The sequence below is a fragment of the Coregonus clupeaformis genome, chromosome 13 (genome assembly GCF_020615455.1).
Source record: "Coregonus clupeaformis isolate EN_2021a chromosome 13, ASM2061545v1, whole genome shotgun sequence".
Classification (NCBI taxonomy): Eukaryota; Metazoa; Chordata; class Actinopteri; order Salmoniformes; family Salmonidae; genus Coregonus; species Coregonus clupeaformis.
Window position 1 is genome coordinate 7,508,615 of NC_059204.1, and position 10,281 is coordinate 7,518,895.

A 10,281-nucleotide genomic window follows, 5' to 3' on the forward strand; every position below is an offset into this window, starting at 1 on the left:
CACTTTCAAGGTCTTGCATGATAATATTTACTATATCTTCGGCTGTAGAAACCACATGGTGTGAGAAGGTGGTGCTAGGCATGCCCTGTAGCAAAGAATGGTTGGCTTTGCTAGCAGCTCCTGAGAATGGTCTCACCTCACAATGTGTTTGGCCTTAGCTCGGAACTCAGTACTGTAAAAGCTCTGGATGGAAATGTTAGAGGTTCTGCTGGCAACACTAAGAGATCGCATGAGTGTGGCAATCTCGGCTGACGTCACATCACTCAAAATGGTGAGGTCCTCAATTTCGAAATTATCGAGTCCAACTTCTGGTTGAAGTCGAAGGATGAATTTGTCTTGCTCTCCCCAACGGAGCGGAGCAGTCTTCCTTTGAAGTGTCCACCCTCAGCACCGAGATCACCTGTTTGATTACCCCTTTAGTGCAGTGTCGAGGGGTGAGCTGGTGGGCTGAGGACTTAGAAGGGGTCTTACTGTCTGTCTTCTGTACAGGAGATTCCTCCACAGTGGCCTCAGTTACAGGAGATACCTCCCACAGTGGCCTCAGTTACAAGTAGTCCAGTTGCAGAGAGCTCGATTTGCAAAGGAATATATTTTCCCACAGTGAGATGGTTGGAGGTGAACAGCTTCCTGTAGTTTGTCCAGGGTTTTGGTGTAAATCTTCTGGGAACCTGAACTCACTTCCACCCAGAATATTTTGCGACCTGGTTTCAGACGCTTGGAGGCCTTATTGGCCTCATATACCCTCATGCAGGTCGGAAATAATTCCACCAAAGAGATCAGAGGATGCCTCAATATTCTCTGAGGAAACATGGACAGATAGGATTTCGACAGTTTCCCACAAGTGTCGGTTTTATCCAGCGCAGAGTATATGTCAGCAGCTGACCTGCAAAAAGAGGAGGGATAGAGCTAGGTATCTGTGAGAGGCGTGGATAGGGGTAGGTACCTGTGAGAGGAGGGATAGGGGTAGGTACCTGTGAGAGGGTGGATAGGGCTAGGTACCTGTGAGAGGAGGGGATAGGGGTAGGTACCTGTGAGAGGAGTGGATAGGGCTAGGTACCTGTGAGAGGAGGGGAAAAGGGCTAGGTACCTGTGAGAGGAGGGGATAGGGCTAGGTACCTGTGAGAGGAGGGGATAGGGCTAGGTACCTGTGAGAGGAGGGAAAGGCGTGGGAGTGCGTGTGCTGCAGGCGGTTCTGGCGCTGGTGCACTTGCTGGGTCCTCCACTACAGCTGAATCTGACGCTGCGGCAAGAGAGGTCACCTCTCCTGCCTCCATTACTTCCTGATCCAGAAGAGCTTGGCGAATCAGAGAGCTCTATCTGCATGGTGAGGTCAGGGCGGGAACAACCACAGTGGATGTAGACTCCATCACCCATGCTACAATATCCATGCACTTGGCACTAAACTCATGTCTGCTCATCTGCAATGTTAAAAGACCATACAGAGTTAGTTTGTTAAAGGGGCTGCACTGATATAAAACTTAGAACCATTTACTCAAACTTGTCAATTAAAGCAGTGGTTCAGGATTAAAGGTCCTGCAGGATTTCCACAAATGAATATTTGGTCCATTTTACCAACATTAACTACTTTAGAGGTGACTATAACTCACCCCGACACGCATATTCTCACTCAGCAGATTCCAATGGCTGAAAAGTAAATAAATGCAAGTACACAATGAATTATATTACCTCTATTATCTTAGACTACGTTATGGATGGACATTACCTCTATTATCTTAGATTACGTTATGGATGGACATTACCTCTATTATCTTAGATTACGTTATGGATGGACATTACCTCTATTATCTTAGATTACGTTATGGATGGAAATTACCTCTATTATCTTAGATTACGTTATGGATGGACATTACCTCTATTATCTTAGATTACGTTATGGATGGAAATTACCTCTATTATCTTAGATTACGTTATGGATGGACCTCTATGGAACTAGGCCACACCCAGACATCCCTGATTGGTTATTTGGTCCGTTGAGTCCTTTGTATTTGCCCGAGACTATAGGAGACTCTCAATCTCCTCACCTCCTTCTCAAAACCATTGGATGAGAAGGTCAGAGGCGGGACCTCTGGCTTTCTCATCCAATGGGTTTTGAGGAGGCAGAAGAGAGGGACACGAGGAGTATGCAATTGAGACAGGGAACATATCTAGGGGATGCATGGGGAAGCCAAAGAGCAACTTACTCGTCCTTCATGTCCTGCACAAAGGTGTGTAGGTCTGGGTAGCTTCTCTTTCCCCTGCTGAGGGTGAGGCTGGTCTGGGAGGTTGCATCCTTGTGGGTCACGGTAGTGAAGGTCACCACTGCAGCCTGATGGCGACAACAGAAAGCAGAGTTAGGCTGGAATTCAATTTTGCGTCATTAAAACACAAAATATCTAAATGAAATGTCATACATGTAATAGAAAAATACATCATACCTCCTGTGACTGAGATGGGATGGCAACAGCCTGGTCCATCTCACTCTCTCCTTCTCGACCTCCTGCGACTGAGATGGGATGGCAACAGCCTCGTCCATCTCAATCTCTCCCTTCAACCTCCTGCGACTCGAGATGGGATGGCAACAGCCTCGTCCATCTCACTCTCTCCTTCAACCTCCTGCGACTGAGATGGGATGCAGCAGCCTCGTCCATCTCAATCTCTCCCTTCAACCTCCTACGACTGAGATGGGATGGCAACAGCCTCGTCCATCTCACTCTCTCCTTCGACCTCCTGCGACTGAGATGGGATGGCAACAGCCTCGTCCATCTCACTCTCTCCTTCAACCTCCTGCGACTGAGATGGGATGGCAACAGCCTCGTCCATCTCAATCTCTCCTTCAACCTCCTGCGACTGAGATGGGATGGCAACAGCCTCGTCCAACTCACTCTCTCCTTCAACCTCCCTCGACTGAGATGGGATGGCAACAGCCTCGTCCATCTCACTCTCTCCTTCGACCTCCTCACGACTGAGATGGGATGGCAACAGCCTCGTCCATCTCAATCTCTCCTTCAACCTCCTGCGACTGAGATGGGATGGCAACAGCCTCGTCAACTCAATCTCTCCTTCAACCTCCTGCGACTGAGATGGGATGGCAACAGCCTCGTCCCAACTCACTCTCTCCTTCAACCTCCTGCGACTGAGATGGGATGGCAACAGCCTGCGTCCAACTCCTCTCTCCTTCAACCTCCTGCGACTGAGATGGGATGGCAACAGCCTCGTCCAACTCACTCTCTCCTTCAACCTCCTGCGACTGAGATGGGATGGCAACAGCCTCGTCCAACTCACTCTCTCCTTCAACCTCCTGTGACTGAGTTGGGGTATCTGTCTCTAGAACAGCCTCGTCCAACTTGGTCAGTCTCTCAGCCTCCCTGTGATCTTTATGGGATCTAGATAGAGAAAAAGGAATCTCTCTTAGGTCACTGCTATAATGTGAGTGTGAGGATGTGTTCCCATTATAGAATTAGAATCATAGAATTAGAATGAATCATTCTAGAATTAGAATAGATATATAGAATAGGCTCAATACTCTTGAGATGACTCGGCCTATCCAGAGCCAAATATTTAGAGAATTCTGCCAACTTTTAAAAGGACTCCATGTTAGCGCCTTGGAGCCTTTCATTTATCCTTTCATTATAAGTACATTCTAATTATAGATGTTCAGTTACATAGCATTGTTTAAAATGTCAATATTGCCCATGGGGAGCCAGCTGTCATATGGATATCTACTGTGTCATGTAATGTTTACATAAACTCAGCCAAAAAGAAACGTCCTTTTCAGGATCTTTCAAAGATAATTCCTAAAAATCCAAATAACTTCACAGATCTTCATTGTAAAGGGTTTAAACACTGTTTCCCATGCTAGTCCCCTGTAGCTCAGTTGGTAGAGCAAGGCGCTTGTAACGCCAGGGTTGTGGGTTCGTTTCCCACGGGGGCCAGTATGAAAATGTATGCACTCACTAACTGTAAGTCGCTCTGGATAAGAGCGTCTGCCAAATGACTAAAATGTAAAATGTTGTTCAATGAACCATAAACAATTGATGAACATGCACCTGTGGAACGGTCATTAAGACACAAACAGCTTACAGACGGTAGTTATGAAAACTTAGGACACTAAAGAGTCCTTTCTACTGACTCTGAAAAACACCAAAAGAAAGATGCCCAGGGTCTGCCACTGCGAAGATGCCCGTACGTGGTCTGCCACCGTCATGTCTCCCTGTAGCGCTGTCTTAGGCGTCTCACAGTACGGACATTGCAATTTATTGCCCTGGCCACATCTGCAGTCCTCATGCCTCCTTGCAGCATGCCTAAGGCACGTTCACGTAGATGAGGCCAGGGCAATAAATTGCAATGTCCGTACTGTGAGATGCCCTAAGACAGCGCTTGGAGACAGGACGGACAGCTGATCGTCCCCAGCAGTGGCAGACCCACGTGTAACAACACCTGCACAGGATCGGCACATCCGAACATCAAACCTGCGGGACAGGTACAGGATGGCAACAACAACTGCCTGAGTTACACCAGGAATGCACAATCCCTCCATCAGTGCTCAGACTGTCCGCAATGGGCTGAGAGAGGCTGGACTGAGGGTTGTAGGCCTGTTGTAAGGCAAGTCTCACCAGACATCACTGGCAACAACGTCGCCTATGGGCACAAACCCACCGTCGCTGGACCAGACAGGACTGGCAAAAGTGCTCTTCACTGATGAGTCGCGGTTTTGTCTCACCAGGGGTGATGGTCGGATTCGCGTTTATCGTCAAAGGAATGAGCGTTACACCGAGGCCTGTACTCTGGAGCGGGATCGATTTGGAGGTGGAGGGTCCATCATGGTCTGGGGCGGTGTGTCACAGCATCATCGGACTGAGCTTGTTGTCATTGCAGGAAATCTCAACGCTGTGCGTTACAGGGAAGACATCCTCCTCCCTCATGTGGTACCCTTCCTGCAGGCTCATCTTGACATGACCCTCCAGCATGACAATGCCACCAGCCATACTGCTCGTTCTGTGCATGATTTCCTGCAAGACAGGAATGTCAGTGTTCTGCCATGGTCAGCGAAGAGCCTGTATCTGTTGGATTGGAGGGTGAGGGCTAGGCCATTCCCCCAGAAATGTCTGGGAACTTGCAGGTGCCTTGGTGGAAGAGTGGGGTAACATCTCACAGCAAGAACTGGCAAATCTGGTGCAGTCCATGAGGAGTAGATGCACTGCAGTACTTATTGCAGCTGGTGGCCACACCAGATACTGTTACTTTGATTTTGACCCCCCTTTGTTCTGTTAGTCACATGTCTGTGGAACTTGTTCAGTTTATGTCTCAGTTGTTGAATCTTGTTATGTTCATACAAATATTTACACGTTAAGTTTGCTGAAAATAAACGCAGTTGACAGTGAGAGGACGTTTCTTTTTTTGTTGCTGAGTTTATATCTCAATGTCCCAACTCTATAAATACATAGCTCTGGGCCTACCTCTCCATAGGCGGTGACCTTTGACCTACTACTGAATCTGTAGGCCTATGTGATCCTGTAACCAGTCACAAATGTGTCATTAGTGTAAATCACTTACCTGACTTCCTTCATAACATCAGCACCATTGATGGGGTCATCCAGGTCTATGAGGGTGAGGTCATTCCCACTGACCTCCGACCTCTGAAAGACAGCACAAAGTCATGTTTAGATGCCACCTACTGTGTCGCCTTTTTGCCGTGTTCAAAACAACTGGGAAATCTCTGACTTCCGACTTCAGTGCGTTCAAGACAACTGGGAAATCGGGAAAAAAACAAGCTCCGACTGGGAAAAATCTTTTGAACAGTCATCCAACTCGGAATTCCAAGTCGGAAGCAGCGCGGCTTGGCGGGTCATGTTTTGGAGGACGCCTGACTCGACCTTCGCCTCTCCCGAGCCCGCTGGGGAGTTGCAGCGATGAGACAAGATCGTAACAAGATCGTAACTACCAATTGGATATCACGAAAAATTGGGGAGGAAAAGGGGGTAAAATTACCACCACAAAATGTAAAAAGGAATTCCAAGTCGGAAACTCTGGCATCTTTCTAGAGCTCCGACTTTCCGACCTGAAGATCACAGACGTCATGATTTGACCTAGTTTTTTTTCTTCGAGTTCCCGGTTGCCTTGAGAGCACCATTAACCCAACTCTCATTGTCACATCATAATGCATCATATTCATAGAAATAGAATCACCAGAACATCATATCAGGTGTACAGTTCAGTTTACCAGTCAAATTGCCATGGTCAGAGGCTCTATCCTTTCTAGTGATCACATCATAATGCATCATATCTATGCTTGTGTCCGAAATAGCACCCTATTTCCAATATAGTGCACTTATTTTGGCTGGAGCCCTATAGAGTCCCACAGTATGAGTCATAATACCCATAAAACCTAGTGGTCAAACAGGGAAATGGTTCCAATCGTTTTAATAATAATAATAATAATAATAATAATATGCCATTTAGCAGACGCTTTTATCCAAAGCCACTTACAGTCATGCGTGCATACATTTTTACGTATGGGTGGTCCCGGGGATCGAACCCACTACCCTGGCATTACAAGCGCCATGCTCTACCAATTGAGTTTTTCCACCATTCATTTTTCCCATTGGGGATTTTAGAAACACTTAAAATAAGGTCTGTGTTTCGTGTAGGCTTACCCTGGTGTGACGTTTTGATAACCGTGTAAATCTCTAGGACAAGGTGACGTATCAATATATTCTCTTGTATTTACCTCCCAAAATGTAATGCTTATTAGCTGCTAATGTGGCTATCATAAAGAACTACAATGCCATGATGATCATGCTGATCGAGGCAAAGGTAAGAATCTCTGGATTAACTATCTAATGTTAGCTAAATGTAGTATATGAATAAATTGGCTGCATTTCTTTAAATTGACAATTCTGTGAACTGTATGTGCAAGTTTTTAAATTGACACAATACCTGTTAGCAAAGGTGTCAGCTAGAGATGACATGCAGGAGCTTGCAGGGATTTGTAGTTTTGCATGATGTCTACTTTGATGCTAATTAGCATTTTCGAATCTGAGAGTAAATGGAGCCGAATATACTGATAAAAGTCACCTTGTCCGAGAGAGATTTACATGGTTACAAAAACGTCACGCCAGGGGTAAGCCTACACGAAATACAGCCCTTATTTTATGTGTTTCTAAAATCGCCTATGGGAAAAATGAATGGTGAAAAACGATTGGAACCATTTCCCTGTTTGACCGCTAGGTTTTATGGGTATTATGACACCTCCACTGTGGGACTCTATAGAGGGGTTGGTTGTTTAGCAACAAAACTGGCATGCAACTATGGGGCAAAATAGACAGGGTTTGCTTAGACTGTTGACAACATGTAAACTATATTTAGTCTCTAAATGTTTATTGCAACCATAAATACATTTGAACAATGAACTGCCGTCTCAAATACATTGTTACAGTTGTTGTTGGTTAGCTAGGTAGCGAATTTTAGCCATTGCATAGACATGATATCAGTCAAAACACCTCAAAACAAGACATGGTATCAATAACACCATACAATGAGCTGAAACATGCCACAGAGCTACGATTCCCCACATGGCAGCTTGTTGTTAGCTGAGGTTCAGAATCATAACAAGATACACGACTTCCGGCCATCGATGCGCGAGCATCATTTTCGTGACGTCAGCCAACCCTTCTATGGCTCTTGGTCAAAAGTAGTGCACTAGCCTACATAGGGAATGGGTGCCATTTAGGACGTATTTATGAAGGTGATGCCATAACCTTTGACCCACAGCAGATTCTACTGTACCTTTAGCCAACTCTCATGACTCCCTGGCCATAGGCTTTCTAGTTTGATATTACAGCATGAATAGCACATTATTTCATTTGTTAAACAATATTTAATCCACAGTAATTACTATAATTGAAGATTTTAAAAAATAAATAACATGCCTACCTTGCACTCTTTATTCTCCATCTCCTTGCAAAATCAGCACATTTCCTTGCCAAAATGAACGCATTCCTCCAGCACTAGCGAGGATCAGACTGAACTGCTCCAGCGGTTTCTGATCCGTTTCAACGTTTATCAGTGATGACGTAACAATGCTGTAAAGATTTGACGCACTTCCGAACTGGTGCTGATGCAACGCTCTGTGCTGTTGAAAGCTCACGTATGGAAATCCTGCGAGTTGGAAACAAATGTAGGCTATTGTTGCCCTTAAAACTGTAATGTTGAGGACGCCATGAAAAATAAAATACATAACCCACACCGTTAGGCCAAAGTAAATGCAATTTTCATCCACTTTGCCAATAGACTTCTTGTTCCTCGTTGTAGCTTTCTTTTGGGATTAGCACCACTGTCACTGCCTGACACCTAGAAATTGATACTGCGGTTGTCATAAAACAGATAACCCATAGTTCATTATTAAATAACATAACTCATTTCTTTATTTTATTACTCATAAAATATACAGTAATCGGCTATTTATATCAAGTCATAGATTCATCATATAATGTGATTTCGAAACAAAATCTGATACCTTTCTTATAATTTTTGTCATTAATCATTTGATAAGATGGAAAAATTGAATGCTTTCATTATGGTAAACAATCATATTCATTATTATCTGCTGTACATCAGATAAGATTAGCTAGCTATTAAATGAAGTATTTTAAGAGTACTGGGATGCCGGACCAAAGGGTTGTCACTAGTTAGCCTACCACAGCCACAAAGCCAAAATAGGCTATATAGTCAAATTTCATGAATTTAGATGTGAGGTTGTCATTTGGGGGCCAATTTAGGTTTAGGGTTAGGCATAAGGTCTTAATTTAAGTTTAGGGTTAGGCATAAGGTTAGCAGTGAGGTTAAGCTTAGGGTTAAGGTTAGGGATAGGTTTAAAATCTGATTTTAAGAAGCTAGGGTAACATGGGGGAAGACAACCCCCAATATCAATGTCTAATAGCTGACACAAAAAATCAAAGTTTGGAGAAACATTTTTTAGGTGGATGATGGCCATGCTTAGGGTAGCAAACTATAAAGGAAAATAAATGGCTACAGTTGAAATGTTAAAATGTATTTTTTAGGAAAGGGGCATTTTGCCCAGCTAATAGTAGATGATGCCATGGGGTTTAACAGAATGGTCCCTATTTTATATCTCACCTGCACATACATGATCTTTCTTCTTTTACCTTTACCTTACACTCCATTATGTACAGTTAAACTAAACTCCTTATAATTTGAATAAGGCACACACACACCTCAGGCTCTGTTGCTGTGGGGACACACACACCTCATGCTCTGTTGCTGTGGGGACACACACCTCAGGCTCTGTTGCTGTGGGGACACACACCTCAGGCTCTGTTGCTGTGGGGACACACACACATCAGGCTCTGTTGCTGTGGGGACACACACCTCAGGCTCTGTTGCTGTGGGGACACACACCTCATGCTCTGTTGCTGTGGGGACACACACCTCAGGCTCTGTTGCTGTGGGGACACACACCTCAGGCTCTGTTGCTGTGGGGACACACACCTCAGGCTCTGTTGCTGTGGGGACACACACACCTCATGCTCTGTTGCTGTGGGGACACACACCTCAGGCTCTGTTGCTGTGGGCACACACCTCAGGCTCTGTTGCTGTGGGGACACACACCTCAGGCTCTGTTGCTGTGGGGGGACACACCTCAGGCTCTGTTGCTGTGGGGGGACACACACCTCAGGCTCTGTTGCTGTGGGGACACACACCTCAGGCTCTGTTGCTGTGGGGACACACACCTCATGCTCTGTTGCTGTGGGGGGACACACTCCTCAGGCTCTGTTGCTGTGGGGGGACACACTCCTCAGGCTCTGTTGCTGTGGGGGGACACACTCCTCAGGCTCTGTTGCTGTGGGGACACACACACCTCAGGCTCTGTTGCTGTTCGGACACACACACCTCAGGCTCTGTTGCTGTTCGGACACACACACCTCAGGCTCTGTTGCTGTGGACACACACACCTCAGGCTCTGTTGCTGTGGACACACACACCTCAGGCTCTGTTGCTGTGGACACACACACCTCAGGCTCTGTTGCTGTGGGGACACACACACCTCCGGCTCTGTTGCTGTGGGGACACACACACCTCAGGCTCTGTTGCTGTGGGGACACACACACCTCAGGCTCTGTTGCTGTGGGGACACACACACCTCCAGCTCTGTTGCTGTGGACACACACACCTCAGGCTCTGTTGCTGTGGGGACACACACACCTCAGGCTCTGTTGCTGTGGACACACACACCTCAGGCTCTGTTGCTGTGGACACACACAC